The sequence below is a fragment of the Giraffa tippelskirchi genome, chromosome 9, assembly GCF_054371585.1.
Source record: "Giraffa tippelskirchi isolate mGirTip1 chromosome 9, T2T-mGirTip1v1.2.pri, whole genome shotgun sequence".
NCBI classification, from domain to species: Eukaryota; Metazoa; Chordata; class Mammalia; order Artiodactyla; family Giraffidae; genus Giraffa; species Giraffa tippelskirchi.
The window spans coordinates 105,645,000-105,669,390 of record NC_137283.1 but is presented as its reverse complement, the minus strand read 5'-3'; the positions used below and the strand labels follow the sequence as shown (position 1 = coordinate 105,669,390).

At 43.4% G+C, this 24,391-nt stretch overlaps 1 protein-coding gene across 27 annotated transcripts in view; it reads right to left on the bottom strand.

Moving 5' to 3' along the window:
* FYN (FYN proto-oncogene, Src family tyrosine kinase) overlaps positions 1-24,391 on the bottom strand; it is a 209,416-nt gene that overhangs the window by 160,068 nt on the left and 24,957 nt on the right. For 20 of the 27 annotated variants that reach the window (XM_081530570.1, XM_081530554.1, XM_081530569.1 and 17 more), the window contains one exon: positions 20,621-20,660. The gene's annotated coding sequence lies outside the window, so the exon portion shown is untranslated. Of the gene's footprint in view, positions 1-10,862; positions 11,135-20,620; positions 20,661-24,391 lie in introns of those variants that run through there. The other 7 variants (XM_081530564.1, XM_081530575.1, XM_081530556.1 and 4 more) reach the window with 1 other exon arrangement.

Genomic DNA, 24,391 nt, shown 5'->3' with positions numbered 1-24,391 from the left:
CGGGCAAAGGAGGAGTCCCTGGGGGCAGCGGCTCCCGGAGTGAAGGAGCTGGCGGGTTTGAATTTTCTGTGTATGGTGACAGAGAGTCTCCAGAGGTGGCTGAGCAGGGCGGGACTCAAGAGAAGGTGTGGCTGCGTGCGGCTGACCACGTCCACCACAGACTGAGTCCCCAAGGAGGGCAGGGTGAACCTGGGAGGAGCGTCCAGGGGAGAGGGGCGTCCAGGGGAGAGGGGCGCCCAGGGGAGAGGGGCGCCCAGGGGAGAGGGGCTGGGACAGTTTCAAGGACCGCTGTGAAGGCTGGCTCTGTGGTGTGGCTGATAAACAACAGAAGGGGTGAAAGCAGTGGCTTTGTGGAAAACACATGGGATAAAAAGCTATCCATGTACTGGATGCCTGGAGGAAGAGAGGAGGCTTGTTCCTAGCTTTTGGGGAGATGGGGCCAAGGGAGAAGTCGACCAGTACCTGTAATGACTGAGGAAATCACAGGAAGCATGAGAAATCAGTAGTAATGGAAACAGAACCTCTGTTCCTGTCGCAATTAAACTGAGTTGTTAAATGAAGATACTGAGTAAAAATGTCCTATGGAGAAAAGGTGTAAATAAAAATATCTCTGCAGACACACAGACATGGGAGAGGTGAGGCATGGCCAAGGGTGGGGCTGTGTGTGTGTGCACATCCGGAGAGGCTATCTGTACAAGTGGCATTTTGATCAAGGAGTCATATCTTTGGCCCATGACCGGGCACATTCAGGGAGCCCAGAGACCTGCTCCTGAGTAGCACAGTGTATCTGTGTTTGTGTGCATACATTTTTCTGGATGGAGGATTCCTAGCTTTCATCTGGTGTGCAAAAAGACCCCCAAACAGTGGTTTAGTTGGTATTAAGATCCTCAACATTGGATGGAAAACTTCTCTTATCCACTTGACAAATGTGTCATATCAGAGCACATCAAGAATAAGGTGCTAATATTGTATTTATTACCAAATGTAAGAACCAAGGAATAGTGATTCTGTTATCTTGTCATAATTAAGATACATGATAATACTCCAAAGACTACTGACATTGGCACACATATTTAACCCAAATCTTTTAAATTAAAAATGTTAAAAGTGTACTGAGGGTTTTGCAAGTACAAGTTTCTTGCAAAAAGTTTACTGTGTATGGTAGCTTAATATAAGGGTATCTGGATCTGTTAATTTTCACAGTTAGATTCAAAGACTTGCCAAAAACACTGATTGGAGCTACTTTAACAGTCAAGAAAATTTTCCCAAAAGGACGTTATCAAGTAGACTGTGCAGTAATGACTATAAATACGTGACATGCCTGCGTTACTATAAATAAATATTGCATGTTCTCCCAACCCATTTAATTACTGTTCACCTAAAGCAGTGCAATTAAGAAACTGTGTTAAATTCTGAAAATGGGAAAAGCCCTCCTATTTCTCTTAGGTAGTTTTACAATCCTAACAACAGACTTAATGAAGCCTTTTAAAAGAAGGACAATTACATTAAAATGACCGGGGCATGTAAAAATTCATTACATAGATCCTCCTGCTGTCTGATGGATTAAATGCCTCGTCACACTCTGGAGAGAAGCAGGAATAAAGAATAAAGAAAAATCACAACTTTCTGAGTGAAAATCTTATGCCTGAGAATTCATCTGACTTTGAAAATCATTCAGGACTTCACCCAACACAATAACTGCAAAGAACATATGTCTGGTATCAGATAATAGCACGATCTTAGGAGTGCGGATTGGCTTGTTGAATACAAACTGACATTACAATCCATGTCATGATGATGCGAAACAACAATACAAGTTTATAAAGCTTCTCTCTTGAGAAATGCTAAGGGCTACAAAACAATGTCCACACCCCCAGGATTGTCTAGACTGTCAGCACCCATTATCCTCAAGTTCCTGCCAAAGACAGTACAAATTGGCTGATTTTTGTTAAATGTATTCCTAGGTGTTTTTTATGCTTTTCAGTTAATATACACAGAACTTTAACTTCATTTTCTACCTATTAGGTGTTAATCTATGGAGACAGAATTGATTTTTGTATATTGGTCATCTCGTATCCTGTGACTTTACAAAGTTCAAGGATTTGTTGTTCCTAGTGGAGGTTTAATACATTCCGTGTGTGTGTGTGTGTGTGTGTGTGTGTGTTAGTCGCTCAGTCATGTCTGACTCTTTGCGACCCATGGACCGTAGCCCGCCAGGCTCTCCTGTCCATGGAATTCTCCAGGCAAGAATACTGGAGTGGGTTGCCATTTCCTTCTCCAGGGGATCGTCCCAACCCAGGGATTGAACCCGGGTCTCCCGGCATTGGCAGGCAGATTCTATACCATCTGAGTCACCAGGATTTGTCTACATAAACTAGCATGTTGCCTGCAAATAAAGACAACTTTACTTCTTCCCATCCAATCTCGAACCTTTTACTTCTTGTCCTTGCTCTCTTCCTTTTTCTAAAGAGCTACAACAGCCTATTAAAGTGAAAGAGGAGAGTGAAAAAGTTGGCTTAAAGCTCAATATTCAGAAAACTAAGATCATGGCATCTGGTCCCATCACTTCATGGCAAATAGATGGGGAAACAGTGGAAACAGTGGCTGACTTTATTTTTCTGGGCTCCAAAATCACCGCAGATGGTGACTGCAGCCATGAAATTAAAAGACACTTACTCCTTGGAAGGAAAGTTATGACCAACCTAGATAGCATATTAAAAAGCAGAGACATTACTTTGTTAACAAAGGTCTGTCTAGTCGAGGCTATGGTTTTTCCAGTGGTCATGTATGGATCTAAGAGTTGGACTGTGAAGAAAGCTGAGGTCAAAGAATTGATGCCTTTGAACTGTGGTGTTGGAGAAGACTCTTGACAGTCCCTTGGACTGCAAGGAGATCCAACCAGTCCATACTAAAGGAGATCAGTCCCGGGTGTTCACTGGAAGGACTGATGTTGAAGCTGAAACTCCAATCCTTTGGCCGCCTGATGCGAAGAGTTGACTCATTTGAAAAGACCCTGATGCTGGGAAAGATTGAGGGCAGGAGGAGAAGGGGACGACAGAGGGTGAGATGGTTGGATGGCATCACTGACTCGATGAACATGAGTTTGGGTAGGCTCCAGGAGTTGGTGATGGACAGGGAGGTCTGGCGTGCTGTGGTTCATGGGGTCGCAGAGTTGGACACGACTGAGCAACTGAACTGAACTGAACTGAACAGCCTATAGGAAGTTCCCGCTGGGACACTCTGGTTTGCCTTATGCCAATTTGGGCCCTTTGTTGGGCCATGAAGATTGGGTTGTGTGGAACTGTGGCCTTGGACAGAAAGATCCTGATCCTACCACACTATCTGCAGAAGATAAGGTACCTGATTCAGAGCCTCCAACTTTAAGGGATAAGAACTCACAGTTGATTTTCTCTGGTTTAATTACTTGTCTCTCTCAAGATGTTGACACGTTAGAAAAAGAAATACTGAAAGGAATTACTGAATCTTGGAGATTTTGAGCTAGGAGAGCCCTTAGAGATTAAACCTCTCATCTTACAACAAAAATGAGGTTCAGTGACTAGCTCAAGAGGCCGAGGGCAAGTCTGCTATTCTGGACAGGATGTGAACTGAGAGTTCAGAGACCTGGATTCTAGCCTTGAGTAGGTCAGGAAGGTCCTCTGCCCTAACAGACTCTATGAGTCAAGGGGAGATCTCAGATACTCTGGGTCTTAGTCCAAGTAGAGGGAACGACTTGGGACCATGTGAATATGGGCATATTTTTTTGAACTCTGGGCAAGATTATATTTTCCACTGCCTAGTCAATCTGCATCTGGCTATAACTATTAAGAAATGAACTTTCCTCTCCTCGCCCCCAGTAAATTTACTCTGAAATAAGTTAGAACCTATGATCTCATAGAGTATCTCTGGCTCCTGTTTACATCAACTGTTGAACATGATCGTCGCATATAATCTCAAAGTTTACAAAGCTCCATTTAACATCTTAGAGGTCACACACAGTCCCTAGGGATCCTGGCTGAATTCTTCTCATACATATTATTTGTACCTGTCTCTTAGAAGAACTTGGCAGAGCTAAGAAAATCACCAGCCTGGTTAGCAAGCATTTAACATGTTTCCTCTTCACTGGCCAAGGAAGGTTAACAAGGATGTCCTTAAATTAGCAAGCATATTTCTGTCAATCAAATGCATGTATTTGAACAGCTGAAATTCTAGGACTTTAGAAAGTCCAGTTCTTTAAATTTCCCCTCTTGTGACAAAAAGCATTCTTACTCATAACTCACTTCTCTAAAATAACCATCAGTTGTCACTGCTAAAAAAGAAGTTCCAAGAGGTCAAAAGTATTTACTAAGATCAGAGTGAGGCCCCAACCAGACAAAATAGAAACCAGACGATAAAAGAGCATCACTCATAGCTGTTGGGTGTGTGCTGGGCGAGGCTCGTTGAGCAGAAAAAGGAAAGCTGGAGAAGAGGACAGGAACCACCTAAATATCTACCTGCAAAGGGGGTCTTTGGAATATCACGTCATTTGACAACAACCCAAGGAAGGTAAACATAACATCTTTAGCTCCTGAGGAAGCCAGTTAAGTAGCTTGACCATGGGCAAACAGCTGGTTAGTGGTACAGGGCAATCTGAATCCAGGTTGATCTCTTTCCATTCTTTTAATTAATTTTATTATGAAAGTAATATAACCACACTGAGAAGAAAACTCCTATAATCTCATTTACCCAAGTACAACAACTAACATTTTGGTATAATTTTTGTGGGCTTTTCCTACCCATGCATTTTGCTTTCAAAATTAGGATTATATTCCACAATTTTGTATTCTGTTCTTTAAAACGTAAACTCAACATCTGTCCAACTTATTTAACAATTTTTATAATCATCATTTTAACTAATATGTAATGTTACACTGAAGAGATGTGTCATAGTTTACATAATGAGATCTCACTTATGGAAAACTGAGGTTCTTTTACATACTTTTGGCAAAGCACAAGTGTTATTTCCAGTATACAATGCTGCTTTCCCAAGTGTGTAATGTCACCATCGAAAGACAATACCAATCAACAGATGATGAAAAACTACAATTGAAATATTTTGAAAATGCCACCATCATGGAGCTCTCTGGCCTGGAATCAAATAAATTGGATGAATGCTATTAATAAAGGGTGACCCAAAAATAACAAGTTAAAAAAAGCTGCCCTTCTGAGACTCCAGAGAGCACGTGCTTTTAATGGTTTAATGCTCTACTTTCAGTTTCACAGGAATGCCAACAAAACACATTATCTTCACTCATATCTCGATTTGGAAGAATGGTAATTCTTTGAAAACAAATTCTATCAGTTTTACGTATCACAGTGGTCAGGATTTGCAAATGCGGTCAAAATGTTCACCTAGGACTGTGTCATATTTCACAGTTAATGTGCTATTCAAAAGGCCACAGACCCATATTTCTCAGGTCAAGTGAATTAAAACCACACAGCAGCTCTGAGTTCTCATCCGAAGTCAGATAAACAGCATTGTCAAACCCTGTGTCATCTACTGAATTTGTAAAATACAATGCATGCTGTAAGAAAAATCCCCCTGTGTTGGCAGGAAAGTAATCTCCCAAATCTTTGTGTGCCTCTGGGTGGATATCTGTTTTACAAGCTTGACTAGAATCCATGCCATCCTCAGTTTGATGTGGAAACAGACCCTTAAATGCTTGGCAGCATCTATCTGCTCCCCAGACAGAGAACTGAAGGTTGCTGCTGATCAGCGGAAACTGAGTGAAAATGGAGTGAACTGGGTGTTTCATTCCTACTGAGATGGAATCTGCTCCCTGATGCCAATATGACTACAGTCCATGCAAGACACGCGTTCACCCTTCCCATAATGGTTGTGTAGGACCCCATTCCCTACACGTCCCCTTCCCCTTCATGAACCCAGCTGTTTCTACTCCACACTTTGATGGGGAGTTGTACTTCATCAAACCCTAATGACATCCTTTTCCTCACCAATATTTAGCCAATTGTGCATTTCTTCTTCCCTTCGGACTTCCCCTTCTCTTAAAAGTTAATCTGTTTACTCATGGGAATGTCAGATGGAATGTCCAAATATAACCACCTTGAAAAATATTACCCAGTAAAGCTGAAGATGTACAGACTCTAAGACCCAGAAATTCTTCTCTTAGGTCCCTATCCTAGAGAAACTGCAGCAAGATGCACATACAAGAATGGTCACAGTAGCACTGTTTGAAATAGCACAAACCTGGAAATAATCCACGTGTCCATTGAGAGGAGACTGAATAAATAAACTGTGGTGTATTCATACAAGGCAAGACCACACAGTGGTAGAGATGAATTTCATGCATGACACTTCATGCATCGATGGGGATGAATCTTAAAAAATAAACGTTGATTGAACAAAGCAAATGGTACAAGAATACCATTTATATACAACCCTGAGGCAAACAAGACTTAATAACAGATTGCTTAGGGAAACACACTTACACAGAAAAGCCGGGAAACGACAAACACAAAATTCAGAACAGTGTTTCCTTTGAAGGAGAGAGGTATGGCCAAGGAGGAACACAGGGGCTTCTGAAGTGCTGGCGATATTCTAGTTTTCAAGCTGCATTATGGCACAGGGGTGTTGTGTTTTTCTCTGCCTCTCCTCCCCTCCCTCTCTCTCTCCCTCCCCACCCCCTTCATGTAGGTATATAGGTATGTATCTGACACATACAGACACACTCCTGCATATATATTCCTGTGCATACATCATCATAATTTTTCATGTTACACTGAGGGGCCCGCCTCCCTCAGAGCCTCCTCCCTGGCACTCTGACCCTCCATGGAGCCCTCAGCCAGGGACTCTGTCTTAGACTGCGTGCTCGCTCCATTGACTCCCTGCTCCACTGAAACAGGAGAATCACTGAAGACCCAGCATGATGCTCTTCCTTCTTCCTTCCAGATGCGCTCACCTGGAGCACGGATCCAGGCCACCGCTGAAGGGAAGGTAAACTCTGCAGTGACTTCTCCCTCAGAAGATGGTGGTGACCGTGTTGCAAGGGGACCTGAAATGCTACTCAGAGTGCAATGGAGTGGAGCTGTAGGAGGCAGTGCTGACCCGGACTTTCCACGCCTGACCCAACCACAGGGTCTCCTACTGCTCCTGAGAGGCTTGTCAAGTTCTCGTCACTGCATTACTGCCACCCGGCCTGACTTCCCCTTTGTTCCTATAGAGTTATCTCAGGCCCCCCAGCTCTCAGACACCCAGACTCCCAACCCTGGCATAATTCTTCATCCTTCTTTCTCCTCTTTCAACAGTAGACCCTGAGATTACTTTTTGCTCTAATTTCAGTTATGCTGGGATTATATATACAGTTATATCAGGAGTCCTGATTTTGGTATGATGGCCTTAATTTAGACCAAATAAGAGTTCTTATTGGATTTATTTTATTTCTGGAATGTTGATTCTAAAAGCTTCTATTTCCTACTCAGAAATGGAAACTGATAAAGTCTTTCAATAGCAAATGGATTTGGCAAATAGTTTTTTTTTTTAACTTCAGTTTGTTTCTTCTATGTAGTAGACTTCTTGTGGGAAAAATACATAAATGTCCTGGAGATCTGAGTCTGGTTAATTTGATTCTTTTTCAAAAATGTTTCTTATTGCCTGTATTATAACATGAAAACCAAACATCATGGCCCCATTTTAACTTTAATGGGCCTATTTTCACTTGATCACAGAAGATATACTAAAGAATTAATATGAAAAAAATGACAAGAAAAGTAAGAAAGAGGTGCAAAGAGGTGACAGGATACTGTGAACAACTCTTTTTTAGCCTCATGAGGAGCAGGATGGCGGGGCACAGAAAGGGGGCCAGGCTGGGTGCATAGCTTCAACAGAATTCAGACAAGAGTTTAGCAATAATCGGAGAAACTGAAAGACATGCCTGAACACCAGGCCAGGGGAGATGATTCCAAAGTCTGAGGTGCCAAGAACCTGACTCAGGGACATGGTCGTAGGAAGAGAAAGGAAAGAAGGAGGGCTCTTAGAGAAAGGCATCCAAGTTGGTCAGTTCCTTCAATTTGAGTGAAGAAAGTTCTCAATGATTATGAGCCAGGGGACATGGTAATATAAGAGAAAAAGCAAAAATTAGTCATTCATCATCTCAAATCTGAGCTGAAATACAGTGATGGATGTTCATGGATAAAGCATCAGTGAAATGAAGGCTGCTTAGAATTCACATACAAACAGGCCTATGGCATACATTGGTTTGGGCTCTACATCACCACCCCGAAAGAAAAAAAAAAACAATTTCTAGATTTTCAACAAAAAGGAATGCTTTTAATTGTGCTCCTTGGTATTTACCCAAAGAAAATGAAACTTACATCCACATAAAAACCTGCACACAGATGTTCATAGTAGTTTTTCCATAATTGCCAAAACTTAGTAGCAACCAAGATGTTCTTCAGGAGACGAATGAATAAATAAACTGTAGTACATCCAGACAATGAAACATGATTCAGCTCTAAGAAGAAATGAGCTATCGAGCCATGAAAAATATGGAGACAACGTAAATACATATTACTAGTCAAAAGAAGTCAATCAGGTAAGGCTATATACTGTATGATTCCACCAATACGACATTCTGGAAAAGGCAAAACTATAGAGATAGTAAAAAGATCACTAGCTGCTAGAGGATAGGGATGAAAGAAGGATGAATACGCAGAACACAGAGGGTTTTTAGGGCAGTGAATATAATTTGTATGGTACTGTAATGGTTGATATATGTCATTATGCACTTGTCCAAACCCATAAAATGTACAACATCAAGAATGAATCCTAAAGTAAACTGTGGACCCTGAGTGAAAATGATGTGTCAGTGTAGGTTCATCATTTGTAACAAATATTTGTGGAGGCGAGGCATGTGTGGGGGCAGAGGGTACATAAGAAATCTCTGTATCTTCCTCTTGGTTTTTCTGTGGACCTAAAATTGCTCTAAAAAATGAAGTCAATTAAAAAAAAACTTGAAAACAAAAAACAAATACGCACTTTTCCTGCCTTGACGCATCTTCCTCTGTGGGGTCTGAAATGATTGTTTCTGAAGCTTTTTGCTTTTTCCTTCAAAAAAACATTACAGTTGACCCTTGAACAGCACAGACAGGGGAGGTTGGGAAGCCAACCTTCCGGGCAGTCAAAAATCTACATGTAACTTTACAGTCAGCCCTCCTTATCCTTGGCTCTGCATTTGTAGATTCAACCAACTGCAGATCATGCAGTACTGTAATACTTTTTTGAAAAAACTCTGCATGTAAGTGGACACTTGCATTTCAAACCCGTTCTGTTCAAGGATCAACTCTATACAGTGTCTTGTTGTTGTATTTACCATCTAGAAAACAGTGAACCCTAATTATATTTTCCACTGGGCCACTGTAAAAATAGAATAAAGAAAAGTTACTTGATTGGCTAGTAGCCAATATCAGTAACACCAAATATGAGAAGATATGGCAAATATTATAGTGGCTGTCAAAAGTTTTTAGTTCTACCAGCTCGAGGACCATATTAATAAAAAAAGTACCCCTGACACAATGTCAATAAGGCCTCCCCCATACCTAAAACTTAACTAATGATTGCTGTGAAAAGTGAAAGTGAAAGTCACCCACTTGTGTCCGACTCTTTATGACCCCATATCCATAGAAATCTCCAGGTCAGAATACTGGAGTGGGTAGCCATTCCCTTCTCCAGGGGATCTTCTCAACCCATGGATCAAACCCATGGTCTCCTGCACTGCAGGGGGTTCTTTACCAGCTGAGCCACCAAGGAAGCCCAAGAATACGGGAGTGGGTAGCCTATCCCTTCTCCAGCAGATCTTCCTGACCCAGGAATCGAACCAGGGTCTCCTGCATCGTAGGTGGATTCTTTACCAGCTGAGCCACATGGGAATGATGGCTGTAACAACTTCTAAACTTCATGAATAGGTACTGAAAATGGGAGTTTAGGAAAGTATGGGTACATGTATATGTATGGCTGAGTCTCTTCACTGTTCACCTGAAACTATCACAACATCATCTGTTAATTGGCTATGAAAGTGTTAGTCATTCAGTTGTATCCAACTCTTTGTGACCCGATGGACTGTAGCCCGCCGGACTCCTCTGTCCATGGAATTCTCCAGGCAAGAATCCTGAGTGGGTAGCTATTCCCTTCCCCAGGGGATCTTCCCCACCCAGGAATTGAACGCAGGTCTTCCTGCATTGCAGGAAGGAGCCTGAGCCACCAAGGAAGCCCCCAGTACAAAATAAAAAGTTTAAAAAAATTAACAAAAAGAAAATGAACTAACTAATAAGAACTAAGAGCTGTTCAAATTTTGTCCCCATTATCAAATTCACTTTTTGTTTTTTGCAATAAGTCTCATGTTGATGCATGGGTCAAGCTCTCTGGTATAAGGGGGAAAAAAAGATTCCTTCATCTGATAATAGTATGATAGGCAAAGTGGCAGTTACTTGGTTTTTTAAATGACTGTTTCCGCCACCCCTAGTCTAGGAGGACCACTTTTCTTCTAACAATGAACAAAATCTTCCCACACATACACACAAAAAAAGTTTTGTTTGTATTAAATTACTGTAGCAAAAGATACAATCATGTTGTGGAAAGGAACCTTCCCTTGACCCAACATCCTACCCTGTGTATGACTCTATTCCACAGCACACTCGGGAGTCAGTCAATCCTAGGACAGTATTGCCCAAAGAAAGAGGACAACAGACAGGAGGTGTAAATTATTACAACGCCCTCCCTTCGTCAGCATCTCTTCCCTGACTCCCATTAGGGGTCCTCTAGTGACTGCACCGATTTCAGGGCACCCTGCACCTCTCCTTGAGACACTCACCACAGCTGCAAGTTGACAAGTGATAATGCTCTGCTTCCCGCACGGTCACCACCACACAGCTCTTTGGAGGCCCCGTCCGGACTCACTCAAGCCCCTGGGCCCTCACACTCTTTCTGCTGCTTCACGCTGCCTGCGCTCGGCTCTGGAACCATCTCGGTCTCTCGTGGTAGCCTTGTTGGAAGGACTATGCAAATGGACGCATTGTTTCATCTCTTCTTGTGTTAACAGAAATGGTCCACTTCCTTTCCTTCACTTTACACCCTGACTTTGTCAGTGGTGGTGCATTTCACAACTTCACAAACACCCCACGGCTTCCGAGAAGCAGCTGTGTTCACTCGACAGTGGGGGCTGCTCTCCACAGACCACACGGAACCCGCAACGGAGGATCGGTCTTCAGTGGAGGCAAACGCTTAAGACAAAGATCAGGGCTGCACATCTGAATACAGGGTTCTAGTCCCTCCTTCAAAGTCCCCCCGTGAGCTGATGCCCCTGGGTGTGCTCCAGGAAGTGGGGCGCGCCGTTTGCTCAGAGCAAACAGGTATCTCTGCCCTCAAAGTAGCAAACAACCAAGTACTCTTCCAACCCCCCTTCCTGTGGCACTGCCTCCATCTCACGGTGCTTTCACAGGCTGTCTGAGTGACAGATTACAGACAGAGAGCACCCTGACGTCAGCAAAGTTCCGGACAGTCACTAAAACATAGCTGAGCAAGGTATGAAAACCTGGGCCAGGTGTCAGCTGGGTTTGTTGGACTCAGAGTTGACTGCATAGCCCCCCCAAGGGCACGAACATCACAGGGAGCAGCACTGACTTGGAGGGAGATCCTTGTCTGCAGGGCCTGGGAGGTCTGTCTCCTCGCTTATTAAGGATGCTCTCATCAAGATGTGCTTACAGAGATCACAAATAATTCTCAGATGAGAGGGGATAGTTAACTGACTGGAAGAAAGAATGTACACTTGAAACTAACACAACATTGTAAATCAACTATATTCCAATAAAAAATTTTGAAAAGAATGTAGAAGAGCCAAGATAATACACAGAAATAAAACAGAACAAAAAGGAAGAAAGGAAGGAAGGAAGACCAGAGATTTTAAAGGATGTTAATAGGCTGGACCAAAACAATAGCAAAATCCCCCCCAAGTTAACAGATAAAAATCCTGCTTTTGACTGCAAAAAAATAACAAAAAAAAAGAAATCTACTGCATAAATACAGAATGACGTCGGTGCCTGCTCCAGACTCCTGAACCTGCTGTGTTGGGATAGCTCATCCTGATCATAAGCTCTGCCCATGTCCCTGACCCCAGACCCTGGGTGGGAGAGGCTTCAGGACACTGATGTTCAGAGTCCCATCAATGTTATAACTCTGACTTCTGAGCTGGGGCTGCCTTTTACTCTCTGGGCTCAGTCTCTTGTTCCGGGCCCCATCCCTTTCTGGCAGTTGATCCTCTAAGTTATTCTTGTGGACCCAAACTTTCTACGGCTTCCTGCTGTGGTCTTGTCCCCATCCTCCACCACTCCTTTCATCTGGCCCCTTGACCCATTCGGCCATACAATCCTGCTACCCAACAACATATGTCATCTAGACTGCCACCTGTGGAAGGACTCCCCCAGTGCTAGACCTTCCCAGCTCCTTTCACTGTTACATACATGCTGCTCATATGTCCCAGTGAACGTGTCCCTGGCCATGGATCTGTCAGTTCTCCAGATTCTCATCTGGATAATATTCTGGATTCCCAGCTGACCCCATCCTGAAGCCCAGACAGAAGCTCAGCATTTTTACGTGGCAGGGGCAAAGGGGATGGGTTTAAAGCAATTCATATTTTAAAGTCTTAAGGATTTTTATTGAATAGAAGCTCAATGCAAGCTAAGAGTGCCACAGAGCCCCTGAATCAGAGACCTGATCCTGGTCCGCACTGGTTCAGCATTTAATGATGCAGAAAACATGTATCTCATAGGCCTTAGGAGTCTTTGGTGTAGAGACCTTATTCTACACTGGTTGAGACATCTCTGAAGTACTGTTCATGTCTGAGTGCTATGCTTTCAAAGAGACAATGACATAAAGGGAATGCATCCAGGAGGAAGTAACCAGAATAATAGAATTCCTGATATCAGGTAATGTAAGAAGATTTGTAAGAACCAGGGCTGTTGGCTGAGAAAAGATGGATTTGCGGGAATGGTTTTTCAGGTTAAGAGCTCTCATCTGAAGGAAGACCAAGAGGCTCATCTGATGAGCAACAGCTTGAGGGCCTGCAGGAACAGACTAGAAGAGGGGCTGATGCAGTGACTGCTCATCCCATTCCGCTCCTTGTCTCCATAACCCTGTCTCTGTAGCCCGTTTCTCTCTCAGACTGGAAGATCTGATTTCCTAGGCCCCTCCCTGCTCTCAGAGCCCCTAATTCTTCATTCTCACATTAATCCCAATCTGAGCATGAATACAGGCCTGGCCTTGCCTTTTCTGAGTGAGGCCTGGGAGACAGGTTGGTTCCTAGGTCTTCCAAGCGGTTGCTTCCAGGAAGATCAAATTCAGTCAAGTAACTTGCAAAATAAATGGTGACAGGCTTTATGCTTCAGGAAATGAAAAACACAGACATTCCCCCAAGAGAAGGTATGAGAGACAGAAAAATGTCTCCCCCTCCCTAAGATAGTCCCTTCTGAATTCCTGCAATCTGTGAATATGATCTGACATGGCATGCTGTGATATGATAAAGCTAAGAATGTCCACAGGAGGAGGAGATTCTAGATTATCCAGCAGGTGCTCAAAGCCATCACAGGCATCCTTATAAGAGGGCTGCAGAGGGAGATGAGACGGAGATGAACAGGGAAGAAGGTAACCTGAAGGCAGAGGCAGGGACTGGAGAGATGAGGCCATAAGTCACAGAGCATCTGGAGCCCCCAAAAACTGGGAAAGAAGAAACAAGCAACTGATTTCTCCCCCAAGAATCTCCCCCGAGATTCTCCCCCAACAACGAAAGCCTCCAAAAGGCATGTATTCCTGCTGATACCTTAACAATGGATTCAGACTCCAAAAGCATGAGAGACCAAATCTCTGTTGTTTTAAGACACCATGTTTGTACTCATTTGTGATGACAGTCACAGTAAACTAAAAGGAAGGTTTTCTGATTAGTTAAATTTTGCTGGGGCCAAAAGTGGGCAGGAATAACCTTCTTCAAGGGAGAAGTTTGAATCTCTATGTGTTTTTATGGCCTATTTCAAACCAGACTTAGAATAAGTACGGCTCTGCTTTTAAAAGTGTTTTGGGATAGTGATAAAAGGCATCTTTTAAGCCATTCTGAGTGCACATTTTACTAATACTCTCTGTTTCACATACAAATTCAGCAGACAGTAAGTCCAAGCAGGGCAGACAACCAGTTGATTTAACCTCTACCCAGCAGGCCTCTCCACTGCTGCGGAGGAGATGATCCAGCAATCTGCCTGCACACATGGGCGGAGAGAGCCTCCAGCGTAGGCAGGATCGTGTCTTGATTGTCTGTGGTGATGTGGGCAGCATTTCTCCCCACCCTCGCCTGGCGACATCCAGCCTTTGGAGAATGATGAATGCTGCTGAGATGAGCAATACAACAGCATGATCCTCCAGCCTAGGAACCAGCCTCGGAAAGAGGAGGAAGGTCTCAAAGGCCTGCCCAGACTCCCACCACCACCATCTCTCCAAGTCAACTCTCCAAGTCACCCAGGGGACCGTCTGGTAGCACCAGGTCAGGTTGCAGGACATGGTTCCCGTTTTGAGTTTCTAACATCTCCCTGATAAAAACATCTTACTATTTAAAAAACCACACCATAAGGGAGAAAGTCCTTTTAAAATCAAGGAAGGGAAAATGAAAGGTACATATAAAACTACTAGTTTGATGACATGAGGCTGATGATGATTCATTTGTCTTCTGCTCAAGAGAACCTCAGGACAGAATCTCCACCATGGAGTGGAAAGAGACCGAGACCTAATTTAGATCTTGCTGCTTCCTAGACTCAAGTCCTTGGGTAAATCACTTCATTTCTGTTGAGCTTCATTTTCCCCACATGCAAAACAGGACAACTGAATAAGATGACATGTGGTCTACACAGTGGTTGGCCTGCCTGAGTTCGTCAATGTTTGAGGAAAGGATAAATGAACTCTTCTGCATCCAGGAGCAGACAATCCATCCCAACCTTTCAGCTCTTTCCTTGAATCACAATCTAATACTGTTACCTGCAGTTCTCCCAACTGCCATCAATATCTGCCCGAGTTTATAATATCTAGGAAGAGGGATCGCTTATTATCTTGGAAATTCAAATTGGCAGAGGGCATGTTTTTTCTCCTTGGACAGTGGTGGTGCTTAGTTTTACAATCTAGAGATTTATGTAAAAGAAAGTTGGTCAGTTATTATGGGTGATGCGTAACAAAAATATTTGGTCCAGGACTTTAAAAAGTTTGCTCTTCAATCTAAAACAGAATTCTGTGAACGTTCCTTGCTCCTAAACACAGACATTCCCCCATCCCCAACCAAAAGCCATTCCTTTTTCTTGATCCCTAATCACCAGGAGAGCAGGCTGTGTCACACTTGGCCTCCACTAAGTGAAACAGAGGCTGGTCTTTCCCGATGATCAGTCACCAGTAGATTAGGTCAGTCTGTGTGTGAGGTTGGGGCCAAGGGCATGGAGAAAGGAAGCTAACTGGGCATCTCACAGGTCCTGGAGTTGGCAATATTCTACGCACATGTGTCAGAGGGCCTAAGGGACCCACAGCACTCGGGGAGCCCTCTCCCTCCGTTCAGGAAGAGCAGCTTCCACAGACAGCAGAGCATTATACTCATTCTGTTCCTCCTCTTCTCTCTCTCTCCTTCTCTTTAGACCAAACAGTGTACCCAGGGAGGTGGTACCCCCAACACCAAACCCCCCACATGCCCATGGAGACACAGCCACATGCCTTCCCACTGACCAGCATTCTTAAGCCTTTGAACATTCCATATAAGTCCTGATGATCCTCTGACCCCTGGAAATTATATTACCCCCACTAAAGGCTTCCCTGATGGTTCAGTGGTAAAGAATCCGCCTACAACACAGGAGACACGGGTTTGATCCCTGGATTGGGAAGATTCCCTGGAGAAAGGCATGGCAACCCACTCCAGTATTCTTGCCCGGAGAATCCAATGAACAGAAAAGCCTGGCGGGATACAGTCCGTTGGATCACAAAGAGTCAAACACGACCGAAGAGACTTGGCACACATGCAAAGAAAAATTCGAATTAATTTTTTTTCTCTTTTCAACCGGCTGTGTAGGAATCATACATGACTTTAAAACTTATTTTCTAATGCAGTCTTGAATTTTGAACCATTCACTGTTTAGAAAGAGATCTTTTTTTTCCACAAGACAATTTGCCTCACAATAAGAATCTAGGATTTTTTTTTTTTTTATCATTTCTTTGGGGACTTATTAAAACAAAAGACAGACTGAAAAATGGAGTAACTTCTATGTGCATTCTACATTTACAGATGAACACAGAAGTTACTCCATTTTTCAGTTATTCACTGAGAAAAGGGAATTCACTGAGAGAAAGGAAACAACTCTAAAGCAGGAGGTAATTTTTTAATTTACTTTTCTTTCTCAAGGATGATTTTAGTTGAGGTGGCCTACTACCAAAGAGAGTAGTATTTTGGCCGTATTTGAGGCCTGAAGGGAGCTATCTAAGCCCTGCAAACAGCTGGAATAGCAGTAAAGGAATTCTTGGTCTCACTGGAACTACAGATATAACAGGGGCCTCTCTCAAGGCAGACGCCAAAACACTTTAATCATGTTGGACCAAGGCCATGTAGGGTACATGAAAATCAAACCTCTCTCCTCAGAACTTTGAGAGCAGTTATGACCAAAGAGATGTTAATCAAATTCATTTAAATCAAGGTTTAAATTACTAAGTAAGTTGACTCAATTTTACCAGCTTTTTATTTTAAAAAGTGCATTTTTGTTTTTCTGACATAAAAACAAAATTCATTCAGTCAGTTCAGTCGCTCAGTCATGTCCGACTCTTTGCAACCCCATGGACTGCAGCATACCAGGCTTCCCTGTCCATCACCAACTCCCAGAGTTTACCCAAACTCATGTCCATTGAGTTGGTGATGCCACCCAACCATCTCATCCTCTGTTGTCCCCTTCTCCTCCCGCCTTCAATTTTTCCCAGCAAATTACATATTCTTTAAAATTCACTTGAGGATGGGTTTCACTTTTAGAAGACACACCTTATATATTTAAATTAGTGATTTATGGAAACTATACTCAGAAGTATATTCCTCAATAATTCTATAAGATTCTGTGGGAAAAAAAAAAAAGTTTAATGTTTCCCTTGTGTTCTTACAGCTCCTCCCTTTAGACTTGCTTTACTTGCCCAGATGACTTCATTCTAAGAATTATCTATTTGTTTGTCTGCTTGAAACTGTACTTTTGGGGAGAAAGTCAGGGAATGATCATCCTATCTCCATATAATGCTATTAACAAGCATGACTTCCACAGATAAAACCCATAGCTGGAGAAGAGAAACATGGTTTCTGGGGTATACAATAAAGTTTTTAACTTTTCTACCTACCAAGGTAGCTTTCATTGGGTCTCATTACCCCTCAATTTGGTCATGTGGCATTCAACACCTTAAGAAGGCATACTAGGTGCAGGCTCTAGGCTTAATACATGAAGAATTCAGACCAAAAGTTACATTCCAGCAGGAAACAGATATTAGATGGCTACTGTACAAACAACTATGGCTCCAGCCAGACTGAGAGTCAAGGAAGACTTCTCTAGAAAGTAACATTGCTTTTCTCTACTTACTCATAAAACTTTTAAAAAGGAGATAACACAAATATACTGTCTCAATAGTCAAATTCATAGAATTGGAAGTATACCGGTAGATGTCAGAATCTGGGGGATGGAAGTGAGGTGGGGAGAGAGGATGGGGAGTTAGTATTTAATGCGAACAGAGTTCATTTTAGGAAGGTGAAAAATTTGGGAAATGGATGATGGTGAGAGTTGTACTTAGTGTCACTGAACTATATAGTTAAACATAAGTTAAAATAGTAATGTTTTATATTATGTGACTTTTATCACAATAGAAAACATTAAAAGATACATTGAACACTATATCAATTCCAAGGTAAGATGGGGAACGGGATAGAGAAGGCTTTGGACTGGATAACTATGACTAGAATCCTTGCTACTACTATGGTGTCTTGAGCAACTCATGGTAAGGGACATGGTCACCTCACAAGATTGCTGTAATGGTGAAATGCAGCATACATAAAAAGCACTCAGTAAGTAGTGGAAATCCAGTAAACTACAGACAATAATAATAGAATATATGCTGATGTATCTCTGAGTTTTGACATGTCAAAACAAAGCTAATTTCCTTTCCTCATTCTATCCTTACAAAAATATTCAACTAAAAGAGAAAACTCAAAAATCCATTAGGAAACAAAGACATTCTGACATCAGTGAATTTTTTTCACTTGGGTTGGCTAACAGGTATCATTTACTTAAACAATGGAGGTACACCCTGTACTCGATTCTTCCTGGCAGGTATATAAACACAGGTAAAAAGATTATTTGGCATATCTGTACCCAGTAGCCTTCTCTGAGCATTAGAAAAAGATTCTGGGATTGAAGCTTTTGAATCAGAGCTTTTGAAATAGTGAACTCCCCTCCAGTGGTTAAGTGTTTTTCAGGTCACTAACTACTTGACTGAGAGGGTGTGGGCAGAACCCTTCAGAGGAGCCCAAATTCACTCGGCCCAAGAAGCATTTCCCACCCCAGGTATAGCTTCTTCTAGTCTAAATTCCCTCAGTACTAACAAACGTCCAAAGCACAAAACAGGGTCAGTCACACAGTTCATCCCACTGTTAGACACACCTTGCTGCCAGGACGATCAATCGGGCTCCACCTGCAAGGAGCTCTCAGCCCATGGCCAGCCTTATTAAGTCTTCTTTAGACTATGGCCAACAACCACTTTTCCTTTTTGATACAAGGCTCAAGTTAAAAAACAACAATAAAAAAATATGTTTTGTGTTTTTAAGTTAAAAAATGAAGAATTTTACTTGGTCCTGGAAAAGGAATTTTCTCTCTACTGATGAGAAAAATGAGGCTCAGAAAGGAAAAGAGATTTGCCTAAGATCTTAGAGCACGTGAACAGCAGAGCTGAAGCAAAAATTTAATTCATTCCACTCGGGGCTCCTCACTCCATTTGCCAAGCCCTCTGGTCTGCCTGTGGGCTTGCACAGACAGATGCACCCCATCCATAAGTTGGATCTCCCAGCCTTGTGGTTGTGGGATTCACTGTGGCCTGGGCTGCATGAGGCCAGGCAGGCTCTGTAGCCTGGAGCACCACCAGGCACTTCTTGGACCCTCTCCCCGCCCCCATCTCTGCTGGGTGTTCTGCTGTTCTATGCTACACCACCCTGGGGTGGCTCCTGACACCCAGAGACTCTGGCTGCTGGGGGTCTGGCCTGACCCAGGAGGGCCACAGGGTTCACCCCCATAGGGATGTCCCTGCTGACTTCTGGCCTCCACAGTCAAGACCTAACCCATGGGGTTTCTACAAAGGCTCCCTTCTGCTGGCCCTGACTAGAGCCTTTTTACTTCCTTGAGTCCCTTGGTTTGTATGAGCTAAAAAGGCCAGGTTGAAAGGAGATCACAGATCATTCTGGAGAAGCTGGGGAGTTTGCACGGGGTCAAAGATCTGGGGTTACTCATAATTGTTCTCAAACAAGGTTTCAAGAGAGTTGTATTTCCTCGACTCGAAAATAAAAGTGCACTGTCTGCAGACAGAATGGCTCTAGTTCAGGAGAAGAACCTCTCTTGCACATGAATTCAAAATAAGAAATAACATCTAAGTCATTATAGAATGATGAGATGGCAGTCCCTGACTGACCAGGGATCCAATAGAAGATTACACTCAAGGCCATGTGACTGGTCAGCGGAGTCTGGGGCATTAAAGGATCCTATAGCTGGCTGGTGAGACCTGTGTAAGTCTAGCCTTTGCTGGGAACCCAAGGGGTCTGGGAGGCAAGGGAAGCACAGGCAGAGAAGACCCACCCAGTCTGCAGAAAGAATGAGCACATGGTTCCTTCACACGTCCCCTCCCTTCAGCAGCTTCTCTGGATGCCCAGCCCTCAGCTGGAGCTTCCAGAACCCTTTCTGCACAGCTTTATCAGACTGTACAATAATTATCTGTGTATTGTCTTTTTAATTTTTGTCTCGGCAGAGTCTAGCAAGGTGTCCAGCACCCAATGGGCACCAAAAAATTGTTAAGTGAATGAAAGCATGACCTGTCACACAGTGACTGCAATAGGAAGGTACAACTAGGGCAACGGTAAACAGCAGCCATCTGAGAGTAGAGGAAAACCCAACAATGAATGAACCTTCCCTTAACCAGTCTTAACCAGAAGTTGGAAGGCTGCTCATCCCCCACCAGCCCTTGAAGACTCAGCAGCCACAGGACAGCTGTTCTGTTCTATTTCTGGGCTGGGGAGATGTATCTTAGAGCTAAAACATATGTTCCCATAATTGTCAAAATTGAGTGTTACAAATAAGGGGAGAAGGGCAAGTAACAGGTTCACCTAAGAAAGCTAAGGCTTTCTATATCATACACCAGCTCCACCTCCAATTCAACCTCACTCTCAGAAACCCATGGGCTCAAAGTCACAATTCCAAGTTCAAAGTGGACCGATTCCTGGTGGACAACCCTTTCTAATTTACAAGGCACGTGCTTTTAGTGCAAAACTTGTCAACTTACTTCTTCCACGTCTAGATCAGCATCCTGCTTCTTCAAAAAACTGTAGAAGAAAAAAAAAATCATTAGACAGGAACTGAGCATTCTTCACCTGTAAACCACCCACAAAGTACCACCATAGAATTTTCATTTGCTGCAGACAATCGATTTGCCCACAATTTTTTTTGTTGTTCACACAATCGTTGTGAAGTCACAGTTGCTACAAATACCTGCCTGCAACTGCAAAGACCTGGGCCTATACAACCAAAGGAAGCCAGCATGAGATCTTAAGTTTCCAGAGCCAGGAAAAATAGGGATGGAGGTCTTGAGTATGTGCGCGCGTGCAAGCACGCACGTGCACACACACACTCACACACACACACACACACACACACACACTCCTTCTTCAGAGTGCCTGTAAGTCATCCATAGCTGGGACATGTTAAAAATGTGTCCCCGAGGTCTTGTTCAACGTACCTCTTGGCTTAAATTTCCCCTTAGTCCCCAGACCCTATCTGTCCTACTTCCTGTCTGACTGTGGGCAAGCCTCACTGTAGAAATAGGCTTCTTGGCATGGGCCTGCTTTCCCATCAGCTTGGGAGACCCTCTCCAAGAGTCTTTGCCAACCTACCAGCCTGCACAACTTGTGCATGGAAACTTAGTCCTGAGATCACCTTAGAACCTTGTGTGAAGTCCTGGGCGCAGCTGATGCTGACTGATGGCACCCATGCCCACTTCATACGAATCTTTAAAATACCAGGATCAGGACCTCCAGATTTCTCATGCTCTCTGTCTGCTGCTGCTGCTTAGCCACTCAGTCTTGTCTGACTCTTTGCGACCCCATGGACTGCAATCCACCAGGCTCCTCTGTCCATGGCGATTGTCTAGGCAAGAATACTGGAATGGGTTGCCATGCCCTCCTCCAGGGGATCTTCCAAACCAGGGATCAAACTGAGGTTTCCTGCATTGCAGGGGGGTTCTTTACCATCTGAGCCAACAGGGAAGCCCAAGAATACTGGAGTGGGTTAGCCTATCCCTTCTCCAGGGCATCTTCCCGACCCAGGAATCAAACCAGGGTCTCCTGCTTTGCAGGTGAATTCTTTATCAGTACTCTGCCTACAACCTGCCAATACTGTATTCCAATACCTCATTTATTCTTTGTGATTCTAGCTGCTTGAACAAAGCTTCTGTTTTAATAAGGTGCCTAAAAAGAACAATAAAAATAGTTGAATGAAATTATGTTGACAACAATATGTCAGGGTAGAAAGTAAAAGGTTTGAAAAATCTGGGGGAAAAAAAAGCAGAAACAATTTTTCCTATCTTAGTAGAGACTCAAACTTGCTTTTAGTATGATTCTTAGCATCTTTCTTTCTGGCCCATGGTTTAAAATACCCCCATCATAAATTATCAACCCCATCAAAACCATCCCCCCTTCATACACACACAAGAGAATTTTTACACTATTTGGAAAACTACATAATTACAGTCACATCTTTGTTTTGTTTAATCAAAGATGACTCAGAATGAAGGGAAGAAAAAATGACCATGGGGAAGAGAATTAGAAACTGATATATTGTCTTCTGCAGATGGGCATTCAAATCATGAACTCACTGCAGACACGCAAGAGAAGCCACACAGAGGCTGGAGGGAGAGAACGTGCTAATGAGCTCGCCACACTCCGTGCCTGGGCAACCCACAGCCCCATCTCTTCCTGGCTTCTGAGACACGCTGTGTTATCCTACCAAACGCCACTAGGCAATACAAGCCTTCTCTTCTGGCTCCCCTACTGGGGATCTAGACAGTGTTGAGCTGTTAAAGAAAAAAGAAAAGGGAATTCTCTCTTTCTTGAAATTTCAACTGGCCTCTCTATAACCTGCAAACAGTCAGTCAGTACTATAAGAACTTTTCACCAAAGGGAACATCTATACAGAGAACACTGACTTCCATTCTTAAATACTTACAAAGAGGTTTAGGAAGGCGGTCATTCTGATATATGGACTTCCCAGGTGGTGCTGGGATAAAGAACTTGCCTGCCAAAGCAGGAGACCTAAGAGACAAGGGTTTGATCCCTGGGTTGGGACGATCCCCTGGAGAAGGGAATGGCAACCCACTCCAATATTCTTGCCTGGAGAATCTCATGGACAGAGAAGCCTGGTGGGCTACGGTCCATGGAGTTGCAAAGAGTTGGACACAACTGAAGCGACTCAGCAGCAACAGCAGCAGCATTCTGATTTATAAAGTAGAATGTTCTAATTTGCCAGGTGAGGGCTGCCTTCATCTGCCACAGAAAAAGCAGGTGGAGAATCATTACCCTCGTCCAAAGCAGTGAGGAAACTTGGCCTCTTCCATGTACACAGCATAAACAGCAACCTCAGAGGGTACCAAGTTCAGCAACATGCTCTGAAAGAATGAGCCTTCACTCCACAGCTCTTTAACAATCAGTACTAAAAGGAAAACTGAAAACCCACTTGCAGCTGCTGGCTCAGTACTACACAAAGAATCTTACCCATACGTACATACATGCGACATCATCCAATTTCTTTTTCAGGCTTACTAAACAGACGGAGTTAATTAACAAAGACAATACATATATGCACCATCCCGCAGCCAGAAACCAGAAGGATGTCACAGCGTCAACTTCAAAGACTCACAGCAAGCACACACGGCCTGAGATATTTTTAGGCACCAGCTCCATTGTTTCAAACAGAATACGGGTGGATGAAATAGAATTGCCTGAAAGTAAAATTCATATGGCAACCCATCTTGAATGAAGAGTAGCTTTAGCTTTTTTAAAACCAGTTATACCGCTGTTAAATAAAGGCTGTTTCTGAAAAGCAGAGAACAAATAAATTTTGGTCATCAAATACTTAGATGAAATAGAGATAATATTTTATTTCAATGACTCCTATATTTAAAAAGGGCTTCCCTGGTAGCTCAGATGGTAAAGAATCTGCCTGCAATGCCAGAGACTCTCGGGTTCAATCCCTGGGTAGGGAAGATTCCCTGGAGAAGGAAATGGCAACCCATCCAATATTCTTGCCTGGAGAATTACATGGACAGAGGAGTATGGCGGGCTATAGTCCAGGGAGTTGCAGGGTCAGACAGGACTGAGCAACTAACACTTTCACTTTCACATTAAAAAACTGACTAATTATTCACCTTTGGGCTTATTCGCTCAATCGTGTCTGACTCTTTGCGACCCCACAGGCTATATAGCCTGCCAGGCTCCTCTGTCCATGGAATTCTCCAGGCAAGAATATTGGAGTGGGTTGCCATTCCCTTCTCCAGGGGATCTTCCTGACCCAGGGATCAAACCCAGGTCTCCAGCATTGCAGGCAGATTCTTTACCATCTGAGCCACCAGGGAAGCCCAAATAGTTGACTATTTCCATGTAAATGTATTCAGTCGTGGGCTTGTGGGCATTAGGGCATGATCCATGCTTTTGTTCTTCCTGCTGAAGCAGTACTGATACTTTGTTTGAGAACATGACTGAAGTGACCCAGATTCCCCTAGCGGAAAAGGCAGATCCATAAATTCTGCAAATGTGTGATCAACTGCAGGAAAGGAAGCTGAAGGATGAGGCCTGGACCCAAAATGAATCCTCCTCACTCTCTAGATCAGCTCAAGTCCTCCATCATTGGGGGAATATACAAAGATTTTTATTTTTAGAGGAAACTCCAAAAATAATACTGAGAAGCCCTCAACTTCGAGCTACTTCTTGATACAGCCACCCCCGCCCCACCCCTCCTGCTCTCCTATTTCAGATGCCAGGGGACCTCTCCCATGGGCACCTAC